Source organism: Pinus tabuliformis, chromosome J (assembly GCF_031772625.1).
Source record: "Pinus tabuliformis cultivar Carrire ecotype Pingquan chromosome J, CPIR1, whole genome shotgun sequence".
Classification (NCBI taxonomy): Eukaryota; Viridiplantae; Streptophyta; class Pinopsida; order Pinales; family Pinaceae; genus Pinus; species Pinus tabuliformis.
Genome location: NC_142295.1, coordinates 279,808,894 through 279,822,051, shown reverse-complemented (window position 1 = coordinate 279,822,051; position 13,158 = coordinate 279,808,894).

Sequence of the window (13,158 nt, the reverse complement as noted above, 5' to 3'; positions counted from 1 at the left end):
AAAAGTAGTGTACGGTTGAAAGGGATGTGGATTATCATCTCATGAATGATGGTTTGGTTAGATTTAGGGACAAGATCTATGTGCTATACAACAGTGAGCTCAGGAAGATTATCTTGCAATAATTTTATGTTAAGTCGTATCCAGGTCACCCAGGATATCAAAAGACATTGATAAGGGTTAAGAAGTTCTACCATTGGCCAAAATTGAAGAAAGAAGTGGTTGAGTATGTTCCGATATGTTTGGATTGTCAATAGGTAAAATAAAAGTGTAAGCATCTAGGTGGTTTATTATAGCTGATTTCGATTCTAGAATGGAAATGGGAGGTCATTTCCATGAATTTCATTATAGGTTTTCTAAGGACATATAGACAACATGATTCGATTATGGTTTGGGTTGACAAGTTTACCTTGCTAGATCACTTCATTCAAGTGAAGTCTATGAATTCACCTAGTGAGGTAGCTGAGGTCTACATTAGCAAGATAATGAGGTTACATTATTCCTAGGAGTATTGTATTAGACATAGATGCCAAGTTCACTTCTAGGTTTTGGAAGGAGTTATTGGCAGGTTTGGGGATAGATTTGGCCTCACTACAACTTATCATCCACAAATAGATGGACAGGAAGAGAAGGTCAAAAATATTCTTGATGACATGTGGAGAATATATGTTATGCATCAACAATAGAAATGGTAAGAATATCTTCCATTGGTAGAGTTTGCATACAATAATGGGTATCAAGAGTCCTTGAAGATGATTCCATTTGAGGCACTTTATCGGTGGAGCTCTAATACTCCCATCAGTTGGAGTGATCTAGTGAACAAGGTATTAATTGGACTGGACATTTTGGCATAGATGGAATAGGAAATGAAATTTATCAAGAAGAATCTAAGGGAAAGAATAGAGAGGTAGAAGAGTTATGCAGATCAACACAAGATATTAAAGGAGTTTTAGGTTGGGAAACATGTGTACTTTCACATCAATCCCAGGAAGAACTCCTTGAAGATTAGATCATGTGCCAAGATGGAACCTCAGTATTTTGGGCCTTTCGAGATCCATGAGAGGATTGGGTTGGTGGCCTACTGATTTGCGCTACCTCCTGAAATGAAATTCCATGATGTTTTTGATGTGTCATTTCTTAAGAAGTATGTGAAAGATGTTGATCATGTGATTGACTGGTCTGTATTATAGGTGGAACCTGAAGGAGAATTCCAGGTGGAACCTCAATGCATTTTGTAGAGAAATATGCTCATGCTCCAGAATCAAGCAATCAAGCAAGTTAAAGTGCAGTGGAAGCACTTTGGGCCAGATGAAGCTAACTAGGATATGGTTGATCAGACGCGGGCTATGTATCCTTCCCTATTCACTGGTTGAGCGAATGGACTCCGTTATATGTTTTGATGTTGTGTTTTGATTATTTTTATGTATATGCATAATGTATGTAAATACCGCATCGAGCTGTGCTATAAAGTTCTAATAAGCAGTATGGTGTTCTTGATATGTTGGTTATGTATTGAGTAGTATGATATGGTGTAAATGTTGTATTGAGTTGTGTTATAAAATTCCATGGGAAGCATGTGGTTTGTTGGTTTATAAGTGTCATTGGACACTAAGGATGGTGTTCCCCTAAAGGGGAGGGGTTTGTAACAACCCCTGGTTGATTTCCTGTGTAAATAAATTAATAATAATAATAAGAACAAGGTCATGAGACATGTGTTCCAAACTGAATGTTGCACAAAACATAGTGATGGAGATCACTTGTGTTAATAAATGGCTATGGAAAATGGAAAAGGAAAGTGGCATTAATTGGCATTTTATTTATGAAAATAAAGGAAAATAGGAGAAAAGGGAGATGAAAGCCTACAAAATTGCATGAGGAGGAAATTGAAGGAAAATTAAGGAAAAATGAAGAAAATAGAGTCCTAAATGATAAAAAGGCTTTTGAGGATCAGTGCATATCCTTTTGTTAGTTTCATCTTAGAGCACTCTTCTATTCTCTCATTGTCTCTTACTCTTGCGACACTTAGAGTTTTCTTGGAGCATACTTAGAGCACCCTAGTTTTCACTTGGATTAAAGAAAGATGGCAAAGGAAAGAACAAAAGCATAAGGGAAAAAGTGGATCAGTGGATACTGCTAGATTTCTTTGTAGGTAATAGGTTGCATGTGCAATTTAATTGTTGATTTATGAATGTGTGGTTTACGCATGTGATTATCTGGTTATGTGTTGTCATTGAAATGGAGAATTTCCTAGATTGACAGTTGTTTTAGACTTGCCTTGTCGTGTTTAAGATACTTATGGTGTTGTAGGTCTTTCCACTTGATTTTTTTTTGGTTGGTTCTCATACTTCATCATGTGGCTGTAGGTTCGAAGAAACGCTCTAGAAGACCTGGAACAAATTGGGTTGAGTTACTACTCTTGGAGCCTAGGATGGGATAAATGCTCTAGAGCTATTGGTGGGTTGAGTTACTAATACTTGGAGCCAAGTTGGACAACGCTCTGAGGTCCTGGAAGGCTATGGGTTGAGTTACTAGTTCATGTAGCCCTGGAAAACTTGGGTAGAGACCAATCTGGTTGGTGTTATTGATGTCCAACTGTGAAGTGGAATCACTGGTTGGTGGTTTAGGTGGTTTGGCCTCTAGAAGCCTTGGTTTGGTTTGTCTTGGTTTATTCCATGAGATCCCACATTCATGCTTGGAATATGCCGGGGGGGCAATTGGCTGAAAGAGGGATTTGGTTCATCCCAATCTATGGTTGGGTGGTATGTGGAAGTCCCTTACTTGGTTACTATTTTCATATGCTAATAAGATTTATTCATCTATTATGATTCATATGTATTTTTAGTGATTGTGTTGGCGATGTTATGGGTTGAGTTGTGATGGTTTATATGCTAGTTATTTTTTGGTTATATGTTGTTCATATGATGTGTACCTTCTATGGCACTTGCCATGATTTTTTTAGTTATTTATTGGTTGATGAATGTATGGACTAATAAGTGTTGTTGCAGCTATGTGGAGTGCATAGAACCTTCTTAATGATTCTTTGGTGAGCCTATTTAATTTAATGAACAAATATGTATTTATAACCTACTTGTAATAAGTACAAAAGGTGTTTTTATAAATGAGTAATTGCGACCTCTAACTTCACAAGGTCGTAACTTTGGCATACCATCTCCATTTGACTACCATAATACCTTGTTTTGAAGATCTCTACGTGAAGGCCAAGGGAAATTAGCATGAAACAAAATTCGGCACATTTTCGGTCACTCTGTATTCCTTCAAAATTTGGTTTACACCTTCAAAATGGCCTTTCAAATTTAGAACCTAAAAAACTACCAAAAATAGAAAGTTGCCTTAAATTTAAGGAAATGAATATAGAAAAAGGTAGTGTTGGGTCAAGTTAGGATGGTAATCATGTGATCGTGTGTCACTGGGTGTTTGTAGTAAGTTATGAATAAATGGAGCCCATTTTCCATAAGTGAATCTTGGAAATCAAGTCTTGCATAATAACTCTCATCTCATGTTTACCCTGGTGAGCTTACAAATTCAGGTAAATGTGGGAGGAGGCATTACAAAAAGTAATTATAAATTTCATTTTTATTACATTTGCAATTATGTGATGATCCCTCTACATGAGGTCATTATTGGGAACTCTCCTCCAAGGATTAGTGAATAATTGAAGGAGGCACTTGATCAAATAGGAGAATGGTTCATTAAGGATTCATTTTCCTATGTCAGAATATATTGGAGAGAGGTTGGTCCTTGTAACCACCGTCCTCCCACATCTACCCAAGTAACTGACCAACTAGGGTAAACATGCAACAAGAGAGGCCACTTGTTATGGATTCAAAATTCTTTGTGACCTTAAGGAAATGGAATCAATGGAGCACACCAACCATACCTTCCACATCAACAACGACACCTGCAAGAAACATCTCGGCGACTCAAACATCCTGCCCCTAGGTCCCACCGATATTTTAGACCCCTTGACCTTTGGACACTCTCATCATATAGGTTTGCAAGCATCCAAGGACCTATAAACCCTCTCACAGGCCTGCAAGCTAGCATCTAGGGACCTCTGGATGCCCTCACAGGTTTGCAAGCCAACATCCAAGGACTTTACCCTACAGACTTGTGCGAGCATCCACGAAATTCAAGGAACTTTTCTAGCCCATAATCCCGACCATTGCCCAAAACATGTTATGACTTTCATAATACATCAAAGACACGATGAGAAGACTAATAAACCAAATGTTGAGTACTGGAGAAGGTATGTTATTATCGTTTATTTTTTCATCTTTTCTTTAAGACTCATAATCTCTTTGCATCATGAACTAGGTAGATCATAAGGAATTATGATAAAATCTATAGGATTTGTATATAACGCAAAATAACTAATAATTTCCCTTTTCTTATGCAGGAAAATGAGAAAACGTAAGATTTCCATCCCAAAGGAAAAGACAGGACAAAGTTAACTGTTGTCCCTTTGGCAGGGAACCGCATGCAAACAAGGCGATCCAAATTGGGGCCTATCAGCGAGGAAAGGGAAAAGGAGATACCAAATCAGCGCAAGGGAACAAGAGGATAACTGAGAATTAACAGTCTGGTGAATCTCTCAGGATCCTTTGATCATGAGGGATCGCTATCATAACGATTTTTTGTATCGTTGATATCTCCGCTCGGCTATTATAAGAAGGAGGTAGCACTGCTAGCCCGACGGACGAATTGTTGTTGTTTTTATGTAATTCTCCTTTGTATTTGGAACTTTGATCATTGACTCTCATTGAAGAGCGATCCACTGTAACTCTGTTTTGATGTTTCAATATAAATCGGTTTGCCGTTCCATCTTTGATTTTGGAGTAATCTCAAGCAATGTGTCCCTGGAGGCTAAGGGACCGGCCCTGGTGTTTCTAATTCGTGTGTGGTTTTCATTATTAGCTCTCTTCAGTAATCTGATGTGTTTTTCTATTTACATAACAATTCTGTTATATTTTGTTTATGCTCAACTGAGTAATGTTGTTCTCTATAACAGGAATGTTGTGTTGTTCATTCTGACTTTATAATGCATTGTCATTCCTTTAACCATTGATATAACATTGTTTTTCCTTATAGATTGCCATTTCTACTCGATTACAGAGTAACCATGTTGTACATTCATAAATCAGTATTACTGTATTTATCTATGGTTTACACTTAACCGGGATTGTTGTTCAACTGGCATTACTGTTCCATTACGAATCATAATCATTATTCTTTATAACTGTGATTTAGACTTGTTGTATCGAAGACATATTACTGTTCCTTTCAATATTAAGTGTGTTGTGTGTGATATTCGTTTTGGTTTATTGTACATTTATAGTTGATTCAAGTTGATGTTCTATATTTCATCTTTGTTAGTTGTCATTCTATTTCCGCTTGCTATCTGATTTATCTTTAGAGTAAAGATTGCTACCTAATTCTTGTAGGATATAATTGCTGCATTCATTTCCGTAGATTAAGGTTTTGCTATTCAATCTTGTTCATAAGAATAGTTTTTGTTCCATTTCCTGTCATTTGTATTATCGTTGCTTTGGTGTGCAGAATGATCTAAGGCTGTGGTGAGCATTGACATATGTTGTCTAGTTCCTAGATTGATGATCTTTTCCTTGATTGTCTTTTAATTACATCAGTTTACAGAGGGATGACTTACCATTACTATACCCTTGACTGATAAATTGCTATAGTTTTCTGAGTGCATGTTTTGAGTTTTAAGGTTCTTTTCTATAAGTAGATCATATTTCAAGCATCCATTTACTCTTGTATTTAGAGCATTATACTACTAGCATTACTCTGACAAATGACCGCCTCAAACTGAGTAAACTCTTTGAGATAACAAATATTTCCTGGATTGATAAGTTAATGTAAAGTAAATAGAGGTGAAAAAGACCCTTTTTACTGCTCAACATTTTGGCATCATTTTCGGGGAAGAGTGTAGCCATTGTTTCTTTTCCAGAGTGATGTAAGAACCTGCTAGGAGAGAACTGGGTTTTAAAAACGGAAGGTAAGAACCTGCGTATGGAGCATGTAATAACCCTGCTCCCCTGCCCACTTTCCTACAGATTTGTTGCTGTTATTTGGGTAGAAATTAGAATTTGATTTGTGTGCATGACTAACCAGAAAAAGCCTGAAAAGAATCCTAAACCCCTACCCAAGTTTGACAAAGCTAAGGGGCCAGTGACCCTTGGCCGATTGACCTTTATAGATGAAATCCTTAAGAAAGAAAAATCTTAGCCTTCAGTAGGACCTAGAAAAGTTGCTTCTAGAAAACCTACTAGTTACCCTCAGGCCACAGGATCACCAGATGTAGCGTTTATTGAGGTGCATAGTTAAACCGAAGAGCAAGATTTTCAAGAAATTGAGAATTCGAGCCCAAAATCACTGCAAGAAGGGAACCTTAGCAACCTCTATGAAGGGAGAGGAGAAACAAGAGAAACTGAAGAACCAAGATCTCCTCTTGGGATAATTCAGCCTTTAAGTAGCCCGGGTAAGGGAAGTGTTGCAAACATCATTTATAATGAAGTTGAAGAACCTCAAGAACCAGAATCCCCCCAGACGTTAGGCACTCTCATCATCCCAGATAAAGGAAGTGTTGTTAAGGCCATTCTTGTTAAAGCCATTCCCCCTCAACAGCCTAGCAATACTGTCCTAGATATCCCAGAAGGTTATTGGCATATATTTGACCAAATGGCCTAGAACCAGCCAAACACACAAACCTATACACTGCAATACCCCATTGTGGACACTGCAGCTAATGCACCTATGAAAGCAATTCCTCTCTAGCATATCCCTACATTCCATGGCCTTACATCAGAAGATCCGGATGCATTCTTATTTGAATTTGATGTGCTGTGTAAAGGATATGACTATACCACCGATCCCTAGAAACTGAAATTGTTTCCCTCTACATTAAAAGGCGCTGCTTTAAGATGGTTTATGGGATTGGGTGGTGGTGTAATAAACAACTGGGATCAAATGAAAGATGCTTTTCTAAAGAAATATCAAGACTATTGCAGGTCTAGAGAATTAAAAGACGAAATATTTCAAATGGTAGCTAGACGGAATGAAACATTAGAAGAATATGTTGAACGTTTCCAGTATAATCTTCAAAGATCTCCTTATGCATCATTACCCTTACCTGGTAATGTATTAAAAATAACATTAATTAGGGGAATGAAGGAACAATGGATTGAAACACTAAATATTATGGGAAAAAGAGATATTTATCTAGAAAATTTTGCTGACACTATTGATTTATGTATCAGGAGCTCGAGAGGTAGCACAAGACTAAAACCAACATAACATGACAAGTTTACAAGAGACAACAAGATCACTGCAGAGGGAGTAACTTGTGAAGAAATTGGAAATTTATTAAAAAAAATTAAAACTGACATTTTGGGGACACTCACAACACAACTTGATATTATGCAGGCCAAACAAAAGCAAGTAGATGCATAATAGAATTTAGTAATCTTCTGTCCCAGATGTAGAAAGAAACATAGCCACAAGGAGTGTCGATTAGATGCACTCCAAGTTTGTGCCATTTTTACAAATGACCACTCTACAGAGAGTTGTCCCTCACTTCCTGGATTGAAAGCAGTATACAAGGAAGCGGAAGAAGAGCCAGAACCAATGTACCTACTCAAACAATGCCATCAATGGCAGCCGCGACAATCAGGTATGTTCCTAGATCCAGCTTCTTCTTTTCAGCCTCCATAATATCATGCTCAACAATATAATACAATGTGGAAAAATCAACCTCCCTTCTCAAATTGGTCACAACAACCATTTGCATCATCATCACCATGGCCAAACCAAGCAAGTCAGCCCAGTTGGCCAAATTTTCCCTATACTCCACAATATTGGCAAAACAATGTATATCCAGCACAATGGTCGCCTCCTACTTCACAGAGTCAAGCATGGTAGACAAACTGGCAATGACCGATGAATCAACTAGTAGGAACCATTCCGCTCCCTCAACCTACACTGCCAGCATTACAACAAAACCCTTAGTCTAACTTAAGACCACAGCTCCCGGCCTAGCCCAACCGTAATCCAAATAATAGATCGGTCCAATCTATCCAAATAATTGAAACACCAGAACCAGAAACTGATCTAAAGGAGTGTAATGATCTTCAATTAAGATCTAGGTGCATTATAGAAACAAAGGGAAATAAAACCGCTCAAGTTGAAAATTAGTTACCCATAGAACAACCACTACAATAAGAGGATGTGACCAGACAACAAATTCATCATAAAGCAACCACATCTTCTCCCCCATTCCTAGAACAATTAATTATACCTCAACCTATACAACATCCTGATTTTGACATTCTGGGAGAACTGAAAAATCTATACATAAAAATCCCACTCCTCCAAGCTATCCAAGACATCCCAATATATGAAAAGACCATCAAAGAGCTATGTATAAAAAAACCAAGGAGGAAAATAACAAATAACCCAGCAGTCCAAGTAGTTGGTACCTTATCTGATCTATTATCAGGAAAAGAAACACCCGTTAAATATGAAGACCCAGGAAATCCAATAGTAATAGTACAAATCAATGAACAAATGTTCTCAAATGCCTTAGTTGATCTAGGAGCTACAATCAATATCTTAATAACCACCACTTGTCAAAAATTGGGCATTACATCAATAGAACCGACTTCCACTTTATTAGAACTGGCTGAACGATCCGTGGTTAGGCCAGATGACACACTGCATGATGTCATGATATCTGTTGATTCTTGGGACTCTCCTACCAATTTTCTGATAATAAACCCCAAAAACCGACATGATGGACATCCGTTGATTTTATGGAGACCTTGGCTCGCAACTTCTAATGCTTATATTGGCTACTGACAAGAAAGTATGACCATAACTAGGGGAGTTGATATAAGGAATCTAGCTTTACATCCTCCAGCCTAGCCAAGTGTCACAATAGTAAGAACTAACAAAGATCCTGTATCATACCTCACCGAAAATATTAGATCTCCATTAACCATAGAAGATGCCCTTGATTTCAAAGATCAAACAGAAGATGATGCCATTAACAATTTTATTAGCCAAGCTGAATCTAGACCCCACATAAAATGTCACATGATAGAAGCAGCATTTGATAATGAATTAGAAGAAGATCTTCTTAAAGATACTCACGATCAAACAATACCTACGACCTCTGTCTCAAATAGCAAAACTATAGAAATTGAGCCAGGAAAGACTTTAAACATTAATGCCAACGTGACTTTCGAACAAGAAGAGAAGTTGATCCAACTACTGAGGAAATACAATGAAGAATTTGCATGGGATTACCCTGACATGAAAGGAATCGATCTTGAGTTATGCACACACCACATTTACACAGAGAAGGATGCAAGACCCGTTCACCAACCACAAAGAAGACTTAACGCTCATGTAAAAGACATTGTAAAAGCTAAACTTCAAAAACTTTTAGATGTGAACTTCATCTACCTTATCTCCGATAGTAAATTGGTCTCTCCACTTGTTGTGGTGCCAAAGAAGAATGGAAAATGGAGGATTTGTGTAGATTACAAAGAACTAAATAAAGCAACACAAAAAAACCGCTTTCCCCTTCCATTCATTGACCAAGTATTAGACACTTTAGCAAGAAAGAAATTCTTTTCTTTCTTATATGGCTTCAGTGGATACAATCAGATTCAGATTGCCCCTGAAGACCAGGACAAAACTACTTTTACTTGTCCTTGGGGAACATTTGCCTATAGAGTTCTACTTTTTGGCCTATGCAATGCCCCTGCCACATTTCAAAGGGCTATCCTCAACATCTTTTCAGATTTAACAAATGAAAGGCTCAAAATATACATGGATGATTTTACACCATACAGAGATGATTTTAACCCAACATTGGACACACTAGAAAACGTGCTGCAGCGGTGCCTTGCCACCAGGCTATTTTTGAGCCATGAAAAATGCTATATGATGGTGATTGAAGGACTTATTTTAGGCCATTATATCTCAACAACTGGAATACAGGTATACCTGGCCAAAATTCAAATAATTTTGCTAATTCCCACTCCTACCACTCAAACAGAGGTACGCAGTTTTCTTGGATTTTTTGGTTATTATAAAATATTTATAGAACATTCTTCTCATATCACTGCACCTCTATATGCACTAATAGGTAATGTTGACCTTGTTTGGACAGAAAAATGTGACCGTGCTTTTCAGGATTTGAAAAAGCTTGTGTCAATAGTCCCAGTATTTAGAGGTCCAAATTGGGACCTACCATTTCAAATTTCATCAGATGCTTCAGATACAGCTATCAGAGTAGTCCTTTGGTAGGAAGAAGATAAAAAACCATATGCAATTTATTATATTATCAAGAATTTATCTCCTGTTGAATTGAACTATACTGTTACTGAAAAGGAATCTTTAGCTGTAATACATGCTGTCAATAAATTTAGGGATTATATTACTGGATATCCTGTTATCTTGTATACAAATCACTCTGCCATAAAATATTTAGCAAATAAACCAATCACAAATGTTAGAGTAACCAGATGGTTGATTTTATTGCAAGAATTCGATATCACAATAAAGGACTGACCTGGAAAAGAAAATTCTATAGCTGACTTTCTCTCACAAATGTCAAAACCAGTGGATGCAGCGGTAGTTGAAAATCAATTTCCAAATGAATATTTGTTTGTTGTCACTGTTAAAACACCCTGGTATGCTGATGTTGCAAACTATTTAGCAGTAGGCAAATTATCGAAACATCTGACCCCCAATGAATAAAAATAGATTGTCCAGCGTAGTACTCGATTTTCTTGGATTGGGGGCTACCTGTTCCATATAGGGGCAGATATGCACATCAGGAGATGTGTCCATGAAGATGAAATTTTTGACATTTTGAAATCTTGTCACAACAAACTATGTGGCAAACATTTCGCCAATCGGAGAACTAGTCACAAGGTGCTACAAACAAGGTATTATTGGCCCACGATCTTCAAAGATGAAAAGAAGTTTGTTCAAGCTTGTGACAGCTGCCAAAGAGCAGGACACCTTGGACATTTTGAAAAAATGCCTCTGAACCCATAGATAGTTATTAAACCATTTGAGCGATGGGCCCTCGATTTTGTTGGTCCAATTAACCCATCATCGAACCAGAAAACATATATTTTGGTAGCATCAGAATATGTCACCAAATGGGTTGAAGTAGAGGCATTTCCAAGAGCTACAGAGGATTCCCTCATACAGTTCCTGTTCCATATATTTGTGCGATATGGCCTCCCAAGAGATATAATTATGGACGGTGGACCACAGTTTGTTGGTAACAAAATTGCTGCAACACTAAAAAACTATCATATCCAACATAAAATTACTACTCCATACCACCCACAGGCAAATGGTCAAGTAGAAAGCAGTAATAAAATAATAGAAGCAATCCTAACAAAAACCATTGCGTCACATAGACGCGATTGGGCTACAAGATTGTCGGAAGCCTTGTGGGCTTACAGAACAACATGGAGAAGCACTACCGACTATTCACCATACCAACTAGTATTTGGAAAGGAACCCATCTTTCCGATAGAATTCGAGATACAGACACTGCGAACAACACAAGAAGTCAGTCTAGATCTAAATGAGGCACAAATTAATAGATTACAGTAGATTAATGAGATAGATGAAATTAGGCTCTCTGCCCTTCAACACACTGTATTGATCCAACAACAACAAGCTAAATGGCATGATGCCTTCATTAAAAAGAAAGTTTTCCATGAAGGAGACTGGGTGCTCTTATACGATTCCAGGTTTTAGGATTTTCCAGGGAAACTTCAGACTCGTTGGCTGGGGCCATATGAAATCCAGAAAGTACTTGATAATGGCACCATTACTCTAACCACCATTGATGGATCTGTACATACCTTCAAGGCAAACGGCCACCGAGTTCGACTATACCACAAACCACTTACTCGGGAATCCTTCTACCAACAACTCTGCAAAGACTCCGACATACAAATTTTGGTGGAGGAAGAGAAATATTCCTCACCTGTGGTTCATTAAGTGATTCAACTGTTCTTACATTCTATACATAATTCTTTTGTTCTGTTAGCGTAAATTATTCTCTGTACATATTTTTTTTTTGTATTTTCACTCTATTGTTCCTTTTAGGAAGAAACGACATTCTCACCAATTTGCTATTCCTTTTTCAAGGAATACCACTTCTGCATTTTGCTGTTCCTTTTAGAAGGAACAACAATTCCATTCTTTTTGTTGTTCCTTTTCCAAAGGAACAACACTTTTGCATTCTATTGTTCCTTTTAGAAGGAACAACATTTTCACCGTTTTGCTATTCCTTTTTCTAAAGGAACAACACTTGCATTTTTCTGCTGTTCCTTTTTCCAAAGGAACAACACTTTCGATTTTGTTGTTCCTTTTCCGAAGGAACAACACTTTTGTTTTCTGTTGTTCCTTTTTTCGAAGGAACAACATTGTCGTTTTTACTGTTCCTTTTTCGAAGGAATAACACTTTTGTTTTCTGATGTTCCTTTTTCTAAAGGAACAACACTTTCATTTTCGCTATTCCTTTTCCGAAGGAACAACACTTTCGTTTTCTATTGTTCCCTTTTCCAAAGGAACAACGTGATTGCTTTTGTTGTTCCTTTCTCGAAGGAACAACACTTTTGTTTTCTGTTGTTCCTTTTTCCGAATGAACAACACTTGCATTTTCTGTTGTTCCTTTTCCGAAGGAACAACACTTGCATTTTCTGTTGTTCCTTTTTGAAAGGACAACATTTTGGCACTTCTTTTGCTTATGCTTGTTCTCCTTGTTGTTCCAATTAAAGGACAACTGCTGTTCCTTTCAATTTACAATAGTTTGAAGTCATTTTCTTGTGATTTGGAGCACAACTATACACTTATGCAATGACTACAAAACTATAGCATACTGAAATCAACAAATTACATAAAATCGCTATTTTTTTACAAGAAATTGCTTTGAATTGATAGGAGAAAAGAGGAAAGGACACAAATATTGATCACTTTTCTATCATTATTCTACTAATACTAATATGATTGGTTATCTTTATCGTGGTGGTTCTTTTTAAATTCCCATAATCTTCTTTGATCATTATTAAGGAATAAGAACAA